This window comes from Passer domesticus, chromosome 17 (genome assembly GCF_036417665.1).
Source record: "Passer domesticus isolate bPasDom1 chromosome 17, bPasDom1.hap1, whole genome shotgun sequence".
Taxonomy (NCBI): Eukaryota; Metazoa; Chordata; class Aves; order Passeriformes; family Passeridae; genus Passer; species Passer domesticus.
In genome coordinates this window covers 1,882,297-1,897,479 of record NC_087490.1, presented here as the reverse complement: position 1 = coordinate 1,897,479, position 15,183 = coordinate 1,882,297, and the positions used below count along the sequence as shown (strand labels likewise).

The window sequence follows — 15,183 nt, the reverse complement described above, 5'->3', positions numbered from 1 at the left end:
TGGGGAAAATCCTCTGCTCCTGGCACCATAATAATTTCTCTATTCAGTCTTCTGTTGTGTTTTTGATAAGGTTTAATAAACCTTTCACATTTTTTAAGGTGAGCAGGGTTTCTCACACTGGGATAGTGGAGGCTGGTGGATGGGATGGGCTTTAAGGTCCCTCCATCCCAAACCATCCACGATCCCACTCTGGGCACCCCCAGATCTCCCTGTCCCACCCCTTGCACCTGCATCCTGTGAAAAATGTGTATTTTATGATTGGCTTTTTGCAAATATTAAAATGAATATTGTATGTGCTATGTTAGAAAGTTATGCTGTGTTAATTTCTTCAGTAGTGTGTTAAATATAGTTTTAGGTTATAACAGAATGTTAAAACACAAACTATGCTATGTAAGATACTTTTTTAAAGAGAGGATTGAGGTACTCGCACTGAGATAGCAGCCACAGGACACCTGAATCTTTCAGAGAAAAAGAATTGATTGCTCCCTCATCAGAAGAAATTAACTTCTTCCTGCCTCTCTCAGCCCTGAAGATCCCGTCAGGATTCAGAGGAAGAAGGTGACAGTGACCAGGCAGAATCCTGTGTTTGAATGGAATTTATGCATCATCTATGAGGTGTATGAATATGCAACAGGCAATTGCTTTTAAGGGTTAATCCTTTGTTAACGTGGGTCCTTTTTTGGGCTTATTTTGCCCAGAAAGAGGTACCCGGACTGTCTGTAACTCTTTGATTTTATTGTCTCATATTGTCCTAAATCCTAATTGTCCAAATTTTTATTACTCTAATTATATTACTATTTTAATAACCATTCTATTACTATTAAACTTTTAAAATTTAAAACCAAGTGCTTGGTATTTTTCACGATCCCGTGCAGTTTGCGGTGGGAGGAGGTGAATCCCGGGAAATCCTGTCTGTCCGTGCCAGGAAAGCCGGCAGGGCCCCGCCTGCTCCGATTTCCAGCCTTTCCTGAACGCCTCCGGCCCCTGGGAATGGCTCAGTGCTGGATCCCGGGGACAGCCCGAACGGGGCTGGAGCCCCACGGGCCGGACAGACCCAGCCCCACAATTATTTCTGGGCCAGTATGGGAACAGGAGGGAGGGGAGGTGCTCAGGGTACCAAGGAGAGCCAGCATCTAAACCACTGTATTTTATTTTTATTTTATTTTATTTTATTTTATTTTATTTTATTTTATTTTATTTTATTTTATTTTATTTTATTTTATTTTATTTTACATCTAAAATAATTTTATTTTATTTTTAATTTTTTTTCTATTTTATTTTACATTTTAAAAATATTTTATTTTATTATTTTATATTAAGTTTTAAATTTTTATTTTATTTTATTGCTTACATTTTATTTCATTTCATTTTATTCTATTTTTAAATTTTTATTTTATTTATTTTATTTTTTGAATGTTATTTTATTATTTACATTTTATTACATTCTATTTCATTTTATTCTATTTTAAAATTTAATGTTATTTTTAATTTTATTTTATTTTTATGTTATTTTTAATTTTATTTTATGTTATTTTAGCAATGTTATTTTCCCCTCCTCATCCCAGGGTGTTTTGCAGCAGGAGCAGCTGATGGGCTGGAAAAAGCTGGGAGTTGGGAGCAGGAGGTGCCCATCCATGCAGCCCAAGGGAGGGATTGGAGGCTAAAACCACAGAAAAGAGGAAAAACAACCTCACAAAGAACCAGGCCACCTTGCCCCATGAAGGCTGGAAAAGAACCAGTTCCTCCCCAATTCCCATTTTAAAAATGGGGAACAAAGGCACAGAAAAGATCAGGGTTTGCAGCACCCCCGGGGCCAAACTTCAAAGGGAAAGATAAAAACATCCAAACATTTTTCTTCCCTTTCTCACCTGGATGAGAGACAGAGCCCAGGGGTTTCCAGGACCACCAGGAATTCCTGGAACACTCTCACCCCAGTGGAGCAGCACAGGCAGAGGAACCTCTGGCAAAGCAAAGGCTTCTCTTTGTCACCCAGACAGAAAAAATCAGAGCAGGAAGGACCAGGAAGAAAAGCAACAAACCCTGAACAGGACCAGCAGCAAGCAAGGAAAGGGCTCTCAGTGAATCCTGGAGCTCTCCCTGCCTGGAGCACTCCCAAGCCCACTCTGCTCCCAGGGAGGCTTCTCAATCTGGGGTGAAAAGAGAGAAATTTGGGAAGTGTGGGGACACCTGAAGGCTGAAGGGGGAGAGGGGGGCAGAGACTGGGATTGCACTGGGACCTGGGCTGGGGTTGGCACAGAAATGCATCCAGCCCTGGGGCCACCTCAGGAGGCACCTGGAGCTGCTGGAGAGTCCAGAGGAGGCACCAGAGATGCTCCAAGGGCTGGAGCCCCTCTGCTCTGGAGCCAGGCTGGAGAGCTGGGGGTGCTCACCTGGAGAGGAGAAGGCTCCAGGGAGAGCTCAGAGCCCCTTGCAGGGCCTGAAGGGGCTCCAGGAGAGCTGGAGAGGGACTGGGGACAAGGCATGGAGGGACAGGACACAGGGAATGGCTCCCACTGCCAGAGGGCAGGGCTGGATGGGAGATTGGGAATAAGGAATTTTTCCCTGGCAGGGTGGGCAGGCCCTGGCACAGGGTGCCCAGAGCAGCTGTGGCTGCCCCTGGATCCCTGGCAGTGCCCAAGGCCAGGCTGGACAGGGCTTGGAGCAGCCTGAGACAGTGGGAGGTGTCCCTGCCATGGCAGGGGTGGGATGGGATGGGATTTAAGGGCCTGATGACCTTTGAGCAGATCCCAGTCCCTGCCAGGGGTTTTCACCTGAACCCCACAGTTTGCCCAGGCCAGGGATCCCATTGCGCTCTGCCCTGGCTTCACCCCGTGCCAAAAATGTCCCAGGGATGGACCAGGACAGGATCAGAGCTGCCCCAGCCCAGGGCGATGATCACCCATCAGGAAGTGCTGACTACACCTCGGTGTGATTCCCTTCTCCCAGCAGGAGGAATTCCCCTCTCCAGAGCCCGTTTTCCCCTCACAGCTCATTCCTCTTCCCTCTCCAGCATCCTGCTGCTCCCTGAAGAAGTCTCTCACTCCTTCTCCAGATTTTGGGGTGGTAGCACACCCTCAGAGGAGTTTTTCTTGCTCTCAGGGTCCCCTCAGTGCCCTGCAGGGGAGGCCAGGGCAGCCTCTGGCCCCGAGCTGCTGTCCCAGGGTGGGGAAAGAGCCACAAGAACCAGAGCTCCTCAAACCTTCCCTGCAGCCCAGAGAGAGCAGCCTGAACCGGGCTCCCCCTCCTCTTCTTCTCTCTCTCTCTTTATTTTTCCTTCTCTCCCCAACCTCTTATTCCCAGTGGCCAAGAACATTTAGTCTGGCCGGGAAAAGGAAATCTCATTACAGAATTATGGTTCATTTAGCAGGTCCCACTGGAAGCCCTGCAATAACCACTGCCTTCCTAACAGGATTAGCCAGCGTCTGAACCTCCCGCTCTCCCTGCAGGCATCTCCCTGCCCAAAAACCCAAAAAGAACGAAAAAAACCCCAAAAAACCCCAGAAAACCCCAAAGAGCCATGGAAAACCGTGGTTCAGGTGGATGCAGGGAGGGGAAGATTGAGGGGGGCTGAAGGTGGAGAATTTGTTGGTGTGAAGGTGGGTGCTGCCAGCAGAGGTTTGAACAGGTTATCCCAGAGTTATCCCAGGTTATCCCAGTGTTACCCCAGAGTTATCCCAGATTTATCCCAGATTTATCCCATATTTATCCCACAGTTATCCCAGATTTTTATTCCAAAGTTATTCCAGATTTATCCCAGAGTTATCCCAATTATTCCATATTTATTCCAGATTTATCCCACAGTTATCCCAGAGTTACCCCAGATTTATCCCAGAGTTATCCAGATTTATCCCAGACTTATCCCAGTTTCTCCATTTGCAAATCCCACTTTTCTTTGCTGTCTTGGCCTCTCCCAAGCTGTCCCTTGTCCCCCAGCAGTGGGAACTGGGGATATTGATGTTGGAAGCACCAGGGATGCCCTGGGTTACCCAAGTGCTGCTGGGCATTCCCTGCCTGCTGCTCCCAAAGCAGGATCCAGGTGCTCCTGGAAGCTGCTTGAGCTTCTCCTGGCATCAGTCTGGAGTCTATACAGTTTTTGTTTGGAAGCACCAACACAATTCCTGGCCTCTGCTCTTGTTAAGAGGGTGGGAAAATATAAACCAGAGGAGAAGGTGAACTAAAAAGCCGAATTTTGTGGGGCCAGCAGCACATCCCAGCCCAGGCTGAAATGTCTCTGCTCTTCCCATCCTGTCCCCACTTAGACCCAGGAAAAGGGAGATAAAGAGCAATAAATTGGGTGTAGGGCTCATGAAACCAGCCCTGCTCTGGGCTTTCCTGCTCTCTGCACCCCCCTCCCTCCTCTCCTGCCGCAGTTTTCACTCCGGGCTGGTGGGGCCACACCTGGAGATCCCCAAGGCCACGCTGGGTCACGCCTGGAGGGGACACAGGCGCTGTCCCCAGCAGGCCGAGGGTGGCACAGGCAGCTCAGCCCGGCTCTGAGCTCAGCCCTGGGCAGGAGGCAGCAGCAGGAACGTGGGAATGTTCAGCAGCAGCTGCTGGGAGTGCCTCAGCAGCAGCAGCATCCCGCCAGGTGCCCCTGGAAAGGCTCCAGACAGGAGCAGGATCTGCCTGGATTGCCTCCCCTCGGAGCAGGGAGGGGTTTCACCAAAAGGAATTGGGGTTTTCCTGTTAAACCAGGACATTTTTGCACCAGCATTGCCAGGACTGGGCTCCTGTCACTGCCTTGCTCCATCACAGCCCTCCTCATCCTCGCTCCTTCCCTCCTCATCCTCGCGCCTTCCCTCCTCATCCTCGCTCCTTCCCTCCTCTCTCACTACCCCAGCTCTCATGGAAGATGGGGAATTCTCTCCCCAAGCCCAGGAAAGCCAGGACCTGTGGGGTCACTGCCCTGGAGTGTCCCTTTGTGGGGCTCTCCATGGAGCACAGGGACACTCACTGGGGCTGCCCAGGGACCCTTCCCACATCCCCACGTTTATCCCAAAGCGCTCCCCACCGTGCCCTTGAGGGCCCACACCGTCAGCTTAGGAAATAATTAATGCACACGTTAATTAAAAACTGGGACTGTGTTCAAGGATTGCTGCTCACTGCAAAAATGCATCCAAAGAGATTTCTGAACAAGATCTGGTCCCCCAAATCTGCCTCAGCACACTCAGAGTATGATCTAGCTATCATTATCATTATCATTATCATTATCATTACTATGATTATTTCTATAATATAGAATAAATATATAATATGAACATAATAATATAATAATATAAATATTATGAATATAGCAAATAAATATATAAAACATATAAAAATATAAAAGATATAAAACAGTTAAAGTTATAAAATAAATTAATTAATATCTATTTTATAGATGAATATGTAATATATTATATTATATTAATGTATTTTATATATGTGTGTATATATATACATATATATATATATACACACATACACACACACACACACACACATATATATATATATATATATATATATATATATATATTAAAAAAATATGAAGCAAGGGGTGGTCATACTTTTGGGGTAGGTAACTCTGGGATGGAGGGAGGTGTTAATTACAATTAGAACCAAATCCGGCCCTGGAGAGTTCACCCCTCCTGTGAGAGCTGCCCTGAGGTTTATCAGCTCCCAGGTCCCATGGAATTCCCGTCCCTGCAGGATTCCAGACCCGGCCTGGTGTCCCCACCCTGCTCCCCCTCAGGAGTCCTTCAGGCTGTGTTTGTACAGAATTTTGGGGATGCCAACCCCATTCCACCCAGGCAGCAGCAACTCCAATTCCCCCCGGAATTTCTGCACCGTTCAAATCTGCTGAGATGTGAATTTATTTCCCGGTCCTCCCAGGGCAGAGCTCTGTGTTTGCTCCCACCTGGGCGCTCGGAAGGAGCCGGGGCTGGCTGAGACACATCATTAGGAGGGATAAAAGGCCGGGCTGGGTGGTTTTTCTCGGGGCCGAGCCCTGCAGCTCCCACGCTGTTCCAGCAGAGTTCTGCAGTTAACAAGACTTTGTCTGGAGCTGCGGGGCGCGGTGCCCGCGGGCAGGGGCGAGTGCCGGGGCAGCAGCAGGAGCGCCTGGTGCCCGCGGGGTGCCAGGGACCTCCCCGGGAAGGATCTCAGGGCTTGGCACCTCCGGCCCGGAGGGCAAAGCTGGGGTGAAAATTGTGGGAGGAGAGGAGAGAGGGAGGGTGCAGAGAGCAGGGAAAGTTTCCCTCATGGACATTCTGGAATTCAGCTTGCAGCATCTCCTGAAGCCAAGGGCTGGGCCAAAAGGCGTTTCTGGAGTGATGGGGGCACAGGGGCTGGGATTGTCCCTCCAGGAGGGTGCAGAGCCCTGCTGCAGCCCCCCAGCACAGCGGCATCCTCTGTGGAGAGGGGAGGAGAGCAGAGCCCTGTCCAGCAGGGCAGGGGCAGCCTGAGCCCTGCCGCAGCTCCAGGACAAGGATCTCACCCCTCAGGACAGAAATCCCCGCTGTACCCCTCACCCTGGCTTTGGGGAGGGTTTGTATCCCCTTTCCCTGAGCTGGCACAGGGCTGTGGGTGCCCTGCCTCCCCCTGAGCAGCATTCCCAGCACTGCTCTGGACAGGAATGTCACTGGGAGAACTGGGAAGGAGCAAACCCCACCTTTTAGCAGGGCACAACAGCCATGGTGAGAGCAGGCCCTGGCACCCAAAGTGTCCCTGCAGCTTCCCCCCCAGCCCTTTCCCCTTTCCCTCTCTGCCTGTTTGTTTATTTGGCCATCCAAGCTTCCAGCAGCAGCAACGGGGTCTGGCAACCCAAAACTTCCCTTGGGGAAGAAGTTCTGGCATCCAGCAGCCGAGTCAGGAGACTCTGGAAAGTTGCTCCGAGCCTGTCTCATCTCAGGGCTTGACATATCACTGCTGTCCATTTCCCTTCCCAAGGAAATCTGATTTGTTCCAAAGTTTATAGTTTCAGTGACCTAATCCCAGCATAGTTGTTCCTGTTTCCCTTTAATTTACTGCCGCAGCTTGTATTAATTGATGGATTGCAGAGGGTTTGAGCCAAGCTAATTGTTTTAGGAACAGAAAAAAAAAAAAAGGAGAAAGAAAGGGAGATGTGAGGTCCCTTAGTGGATTACAGAGGGATTCAGGGGGAAGCAGCAGCCACCAGGAAAAAGCTCCAAACAGGAGCAACTGCGTGCAGAGGGGGAGGCTCTCCAGGCTCGTGCTCCTGCAGCCAGAAATAACTTCCCTGGGATGACCTTGGGGTGGAGAGCAGGGCTGGGATGGCCCCTGTGCTTCACCCCTCCGGCTCTGAGAGCTGCCCCTGGCCCTGGGTGATGCTGGGGAGCTCCCGAGCCCAGGGAAAAGGGAAAAGGGAAAAGGGAAATGGGAAAAGGGAAAAGTCATCACCCATCACACAGCAGGGGTGATGCAGGGCAGCACAGGCTGCTCTGAGGAGCAAATCCTGCTGGAAGGGTCCCACCTGTGATGGATGTGGGAGTCACTGGGAGCTGCCAGCAGGGATCTGCCAGGTGTAAATCGTGGCCAGTGGCCCTGATCTCATCCCTGGAGAGGGGAGGGGCTCTGTGGAGCAGGAACAGCAGCTCAGGCTGTGAGACCTCACTGTGGCAAGGCCTTTGACAGTCCTGTGGCACCAGAGAAAGGAATCATGGAATGGTTTGGGTTGGAAGGGACATTAAAGCCCATCCCATTCCTGCCCTGCTATGGGCAGGGACACCTTCCACCATCCCAGAGTGCTCCAAGTCCCAGTGCCCAACCTGGCCTGGACCTTTCAGGGATCCAGGGGCAGCCACACCTCACCACCCTCATCCTGAAATACATCTTCCTTGTATCTCATATAAATCAACCCCATCCCAGCTTAAAACTGGGAGCTGTGAGCTGGATCCAGCCCCATGGGGCAAGGGAGGATCTGGGATCTCCTCTGCCCTCCCTCATTTCCTTGTCCCCATCCCTTCCTCCCCTCCTCCATCTCCCCCAGGAGAACCAAAGCAGAACCTGGGACTTCTTTTAGCAGAGAATCCTTTTGGAAATGGGGGTGCAAGGAGGGGAACACCCCCAGAGGAAATCCCAGCTCCCAGGACCCCAACACCCTCTGAAGCACAGCAGCACCAAAGCATTAAAGTTTTCCAGGCAAGGAACACTCTCCTTGGCCAAACCCCCCCTTCCCATAAATCAGCCCGGGCTCTTTCAGCACGGCTCTCACAGAGAGGTTGATTTATTCAGGAGCAACACAGGGAGTTTCCAGATTCACACTAATTGCTCTCCCAAATTACTTAATAGTTGAAATTGCAGTCCTCTCTTTGGAAATCATCTCAGACAGCTCAATAAAAAACTATCAGCGGAGAGACAACTGCAAATTGATAAAGTCTTTGAGACGAGGGTAATATCATTGTTGTCTGGCGAATTTATTCGTCTGAAACCCAAACGAGGAGGATAAACAGCCTCACTCGCTCGGTGAGGAGGACACTGCCCGCTGCCGAGTTGCTCAATTTTCCCTTCCAGAACGGCTCTGATTACTCGAGAAGAGGCAGCGCTGCCGAAACCAGGCAGGCACCGCAACGCCTGCGAATAAACCGCTCCAGCCTTCCCCTCGCCGAGGAGAAACAGGATTTAAAACAAATGCAATAATAATTATAATGACAAGAACAACAAGACGAGTGCTTGTGGCGGTTCTGGAGGGAAGCAGGGGCTGCTGCTCCCCTCGGGGCTGTGGATTCGGGAGCTGGCTGGTGGCCACGGAGCTCCCGCGGGCTTGAAATTGTCACCCAGGAGGGAAGGGGAGAACTTGTTTCATTTTGGCCGCTGCCCAATTCCCGGCCGCTCCGGGGGCGGGAGGAGCCGGAGGGGAGGGAGGAGGGCAGGGGGGTACAAGGGGAGAGCCGGGGCTGTGGGGGGCTCCTGGGGGGGCACGGCCCCTTCGAGGAGGCTTCGAGGGGCAGGAGCAAGCGAGTGGGAGCCCAGGAAGAACCAGGGGCAGGACAGGCACGCTGGGAGCGCCTTCTCTGCCGTGCAAGATTTGGGGCTCCCCCATTTTGGGAGCATCATTGCCGTGCAAGGTTTTGGGGTTCCCCTATTCTGGGAGCATCTCCTCTGCCATGCAAAGTTTTGGGGTCTCCCATTTTGGGAGCATCATTGCCGTGCAAGGTTTTGGGGCACCCCCATTTTGGGAGCATCTCCTCTGCCATGAAAAGTTTTGGGGTCTCCCATTTTGGGAGCATCACTGCCATGCAAGATTTGGGACTTGCCCATTCTGGGAGCATCTCCTCTGCCGTGCAGGGTTTGGGGACTCCCCCATTTTGGGGACATCTCCTCTGCCATGTGATTTTGGGGCAGTCTGGTGCCAGGGAGGACCTCAGGCTCCCCATGCCGGGGTGACCCCACACGCTGGCAGTGGCAGCCCCCTGTTCCACCCAGCCGAGCCCCTGGCACAGCCCCCTGCCCTCTCGGGCCCAAAAAGCTGCTCTTTTCTTCCGGTTTTAAATCCATTTCTGCAAGGTTTAGCAGGAGCGGGGTGGGGGAGCAGGATTGTTGTCACCACTGACTGACGGGCAGCGCTCCAGACCCACAGAGATCCTCCCCTCCCATCCCCAGCTCGGGGCATCGCACCAGGAGCAGCAACCAGCAGCTCCTCCGGGCTGGGCACGGGGCTCAAATGCAAAATACCCAAAGGAGAGGCCCCAAAACCTCCCGGTTTTCCCCCAGAGAGCAGCGTGGCAGCGAGGGGGTTACAAGGAGCCGCTGCCCAGCACGGTGCCAGGAGCCACAGGGATCTGAGAGCCAGCCCGGCCGATGGCTGCCATCTGCTCCTGGCACCTCGTGTCACTGCCGGAGCCCGACAGCGCCCGGGAGCGGGGGGAAACCATCCCAAAGCAGCCCCAAACCATCCCAAAGCCCCAAAGGAGCCCCAAACCATCCCAAAGCCCCAAAGCAGCCCCAAACCATCCCAAAGCCCCAGAGCGGCCCCGGCCCCCCGAGCCCTCGCCGGGGGAGCACGGAGATGCCACAGCAGCTGCCACACGGGCGGGGGGGACACGCAGGGACACAGCCAAGCTGCTGGAGCCCTCTGGGGTGTTCAAGGAGCTGCGGGAGCCTCAGGGCCAGGGCCGTGTCCCCCTGTCCTTTGTGGGGTGGTCGGGGACAGGGAGACAACGAGAGGGTGTGGTTGAGCCTGTGGGGTCCCCATGAAGCTTTTCCTCACTCCTGGCACCCAAAGGTGCCCCAAGAGCAACAATTCCTGCAGAAAGCCCAGCGGTGCCCCGCGTCCCGAGCAGCTGCGGAGGGAGGGTGAGGTGGCAGTGCCACCTCAAAGGGCACTCGCGGCCACCCGCGGGGCCGCGGCTTTGATGCCACGGCAGGCGCGGGGAAGAGCAGCTCGGAGATCCATCCCCATCCCTCCGGGAAGGCGTCCAGGGCAGCCAGCTTGGCAGAGCGGGCAATCGGAGCGGGGGACGGGCGAGCGGCGGCGCAGAGCCCCGGCTGCCACGGCCGGGTGACCTCGGAGCCGCGGGGGAGAGCGGCCGCGTTTCCTGACCCACATCCCGACCCCCCCTCGGGGCTCGGGGAAAGAAAAACCCTTTAAAAAACAAATAAAAAGAAGTCTCATTCATCATTCAGCCTCTGTTTGTTTTCTGCACTCCGCTAAGCTCAAACAAGCAAAACAGATTAGCTGGGCTCATTTGTTTCCTACTTAATTACACCTCTTCGGTGCTGATGTAATATTTCAAGATTTGGGTTGCTAAGGCTGAAAATCCACCTGCCCCCCTCCCACACCCACCTTGGCTTTTCATTCCCATCATGAAAAAGCCCAGATGGAGATTTTTTTCCGAAAAAACTCCTCTAATTATTGAGGAATTCAAGGCTGTGAATGCAGAAGCTGCCAGCGAGAGCTCAGGTTGTCAGAAGCAGATGGACGCCAGCTCCAGCTTTTGATCACAGGCTCGGAACCCCTCCCCAAAAAACCAGGGAGAAGGGGGGGAAGGACCCCGCATCTGCAGCAGCACACGGCCGCGGATAACTTTAGTCATCCCCCCTCCCTCTCCAGGGCTGCTTTGGCATCAATAGGACTTCCCAGGAAGCCGGAGCAGCTGCGGTGCCGACGCAGTTTGCAGGATGAGCTCGGCGCTGGAGGAAGGAGCGCACGCCTCCCCGCAGGAGATGCTTCCCTTCCCTTCCCATCCCTTCCCTTCCCTTGGGGTGCTTTTCCTTCTCCCTTCCCCACAGCCGCACCCCACACCCCGCGGGTGCCCCAAACCTGCCCTGCTGTGCCCCGGGCAGAGCACGGCCCCGCCAGCCCACGCACGGAGGGGAAGCTGGAGGTCCCGGGTGGAGAAAGGTGCACCTGGGAGGGGTTTTGAGGTTGTCACTTCCCTAAAAGAGTCCCGCAGAGCCCCCAGCCAGGAGGGCGCTGCCGACATCCCCAGCCCACCCCAAAGGTGCGGGGTGCGAGGCCAGAGGTGCATCCGAGGCGAGGAACAAGTGGAGCGGGCAGGCAGGAGCGATCCCCTGCGATTCCCAGCAGGAACCCGAACAAACCCCCCGCTCCCATCCCCAACAAAGCGCTCCTACAAAACCACAACTCCTGCTTCGGCATGTCCACCCTCCGGGCCGCGCGGAGCCACCCCGAGCCGCCTCCCCGGAGCGTCCCCGCCGCCCCAGCCTTACTTGTGTCCGGGGGGGCCGCCTGGCCGCGGCCCCGCTGCCCCCGCCCGGCCTCCGGGCCCCGAAAGGAAGAGCGAACAAAAGGCACGCACCGAGGCCATGGCAGGTCCAGAGGCAGGGCTGGCCGGAGCCGGGGAAGGAGGCGCTGGGCAGCGGCAGGAAAAGGGCTCGGGCGGCGCTGGAGCTGCGGGAGGGCTGCGGGAGCCGTGCCCAGCCGGCTGCGCCGTGCCCGCCGCCTTTCCCACGGTGGCATTGCCCCCCGGCGGGTCCCGCAGTGCCCTCGTCCCCTCTGCCCATGCCCAGGACCCACCGTGCTCAGCAGTCCAGCCGGTGGGCTGGGACACGGGAAATCGCTGCTGCTGGTTTTGGGGACAGGGGAATGCCCGGCGGGCAGCGGGCACCTGGCACCGGCCTCAGCCCCCGGGGCTGGCGGAGGAGCCGGGTTATTCAGTAACTTTTAATCTCTCGCGGCTGGAAGCTGCTCCACGCCTGCCTAAGCACGGCTCTGAGCTGGTTTTCGGGTGTTCAGCGGGGGCTGTGTCTGACCCGGTGGGGCTGGGAAGGAGGGTGAGCATGGGAGAAGCCCCGGGGTTGAGTTCCACACATCCCGCTCATGGGAAGGGCAGGAAGAGCCCAGCAGCCCCTCAGGGCCACGGGGGATCAGGACCTCCCCTTCCCCAAAATGCATCTCCCAAAGTTGCAGAGTGGGAAAAAGGCATTTCCACCCCACAGCACGGCCCTTTCTGCCCTAAACCAAAGGAATTTTATCCATCTATTAGGAAAAACTCAATTTTCAACCTGTTCTCAGAAGAGCAAGCAAGGAGCTGCTGTCCTTGACGTGCAGTGGGGTTTTGTTTGAGGTTGATCGGAGATAACGGAGCTCTCCAGGCCTTTGGAAGGGTTTTCCATTGATTTTTCTCAGCTCCAAAGGGAGGCAGAGCAGAGAGGCACATTCAGGCTCCTCACCACAACCTCAGCCCCTGCTTGCTGCAAAGTCAGGCATGCCTGGACAATTAGGAGGCATCCAAGGGCTGCTGCATTAATTAACGGAGTCCTTGGAGATTAAATCATCACCAGGGACCCGTTGTCCCTGTCCCCTCCAATTGTCCCATCCAGCAGGACAAGCTGCACCTCAGTCCATGTCAGGTTCTGCTTCAAAGCCCCGGAACTTCCCCAGAAACTATTTTCTTCTTTAAATTGAAAAAATTTTAACCCCAGTGAGAGCTCTGAGGAGGGAGAAATGAGCTTGGCCCACCTATCACACCAACACAGATGCGGCTCTCTTGCCCAAAAGCCTCAGTTTAACTCTGAGCAGCCAAATAAAAATAAAATAAAAACAGTTTTTGATGTCACATTGCTGTTGTCAACACCTCCAGAGCAGGTCACACTTCACATGATCCTTCCCATCCCGAGGTGACTCAGACACAGCTCCTGAGAGCAGGAACCCTGCACGGCCTCGCTCCAAACTCCACTTTTATCCATTTAATCCAGCAATTCCCACTCCCAAAACCAGAATCCATCCCTGCAGTTCTGTCCCATTTAACCAGCAAATCTCCCTGGGAAGGATTTTTGAGCAGCCACCTCGAGCAGAGGCATTGGGGCAGTTCAGTGGTTCTGAGCCCCCAGTGTGGCTTCCAAATCCCAGATTCCCAGGATCCCTCCCCAAACACCAGCCAGATTCATGGAAATAAGGAGGGAGCAGTAGGAAAAGGGGCTGTGACTGATGGACAGGCCAATTTCCCACTTTTGTAATTGAATTTATAGGGGGCTTGGACATCTCCAGCAGCACTGGAGGAAGCCATGGATGGATGGATGGATGGATGGATGGATGGATGGATGGATGCCTTGCAGCTGCAGCCAGGCAGGAACAGGCAGCTCCCACCAGGAACAGGCAGCTCCCACCAGGGAAATTGCTGGTTTTGCAGCTTCCCAAATATTTGAAGCCAAATCCTTTGCCTTTCCCATTTTATTCCCATGACAAGAGTAGTGGATCCACAATTCCCATCTCCCTTTAGGAGCACAGCACAACCTTCCCAGCCACTCATGCCCCAAATTCCCCCCAAAACCAGCACCCCAGAGCGCATGATCCCAACCAGCAGCATCCCAAACCCTGGCACACGGATCCAGCCCGGGGTATCCCCCCAGCCCAGCCCAGATCCCGCTCACCGCTGCCCCCAGGGATGGCTACGGCGTTGTTTCCCAGGAAAATCAGTCCCGGGGCGCTCGGTGGGAGGTGTGGGAGCAGCTCTCAGGGCAGGTGTGCTGTATTTAAGGAGTGGGGTTGAGCAGGGATAATGAGGCAATCAATCCATCTTCCTCCCAGCGCCTCGGGCAGCTCTGCACGGAGCCAAGCCCGGGGGCAGGAGCTGGGGAAAGGCGCCGCTGGTGTCTGCCCAGCCATGGAGCAAGGAATTCTCACTGCCAGAACCAGGGAAATCACACAGCCAGAACCACAGAGTTCACCCATCCACAACCAGGGAGTACACACTGCCAGAACCAGGAATTCCCACTGCCAGAGCCAAGGAATTCACACAGCCAGAACCCAGCAATTCCCACAGCAAGAACTAAGAAATTCCCTCTGCCAGAACCAAGGAATTCACACTCCCAGAACCAAAGAGTTCCCACTGCCAGAATCCAGCAATTCCCACTCCAGAACCAAGGAATTCTCACTGCCAGAACCAAGGAATTCACACTCCCAGAACCAAGCAATTCTCACTTCCAGAACCACAGAATTCCCACTGCCAGAACCAGAGTTCCCACTGCCAGAACCTTCCCCTTCCCCCTCTCCAGAGCCTCCCTGCACCCCTGTGGAGATCCAGGATGTGCAGCTGCCCGTGCAGAGCCATTCCCACCCGGCACAGCCCTGCTTTGGCTGCTCCCAAAGCCTGGGTGTGCTGCTGGAAATGCACAATGAGGTGGGAAGCAGCCAAATCTTTGGGGTTTTGGGGGCTCAGGGGCTGATCCTCTTGTGGGAGGGATAATTCCAGCAGCAAATCCCCCGTGGGAGGGGTGAGCAAGGAGCCATCCCCATGCAGGGAGCTGCAATTGGGGATGAATGGAGCGTGCAGCTGGGAATAAGAGTTAAGGGAGGTTAAATCCCAAAAAAGAGCTTGGCCACGTGGAGGAAGGACCCATCATGCTGAGCATCATCACCCATGGGATTTACAGGACCAAAAATATCCGAAACCCAATCCCAATGTCCATGAGCTCGGGGGGGCTGTCCCCTCCTGCAGCCCCTGGTCACAGGGGAGCAGCCAGGGCTACCAGAGGCTCTTGGTGTCACCAGGCACAGAGGGACAGCAGGGCCCCAAGTGCCACTGCAGCCAGCAAACCAACCTCTGGAGAAAACCAGGCATTCCTGGAGTGAGTTTTCCTTCAGGAATCCTGCTGGGAGCTCCCAGCACGGCTGGGGGGAATTTGGCAGCACCAGTGAGAAGGAGTTTGGAAAAAATTGACAAAATGGGTTCCAGTCCCTCCCTGGAGCATCCCAGAGCTCCCAGACTGCAATCCCAC

At 54.4% G+C, this 15,183-nt stretch overlaps 1 protein-coding gene across 1 annotated transcript in view; it reads right to left on the bottom strand.

Moving 5' to 3' along the window:
• The window catches only part of NOS1 (nitric oxide synthase 1), an 80,233-nt gene extending 68,419 nt beyond the window's left edge, over window positions 1-11,814 (bottom strand). Inside the window, exon 1 of the mRNA XM_064392132.1 lies at window positions 11,674-11,814. The gene's annotated coding sequence lies outside the window, so the exon portion shown is untranslated. The remainder of the gene's footprint in view (window positions 1-11,673) is intronic.
• Between the last annotated feature and the right edge of the window lie 3,369 nt (window positions 11,815-15,183).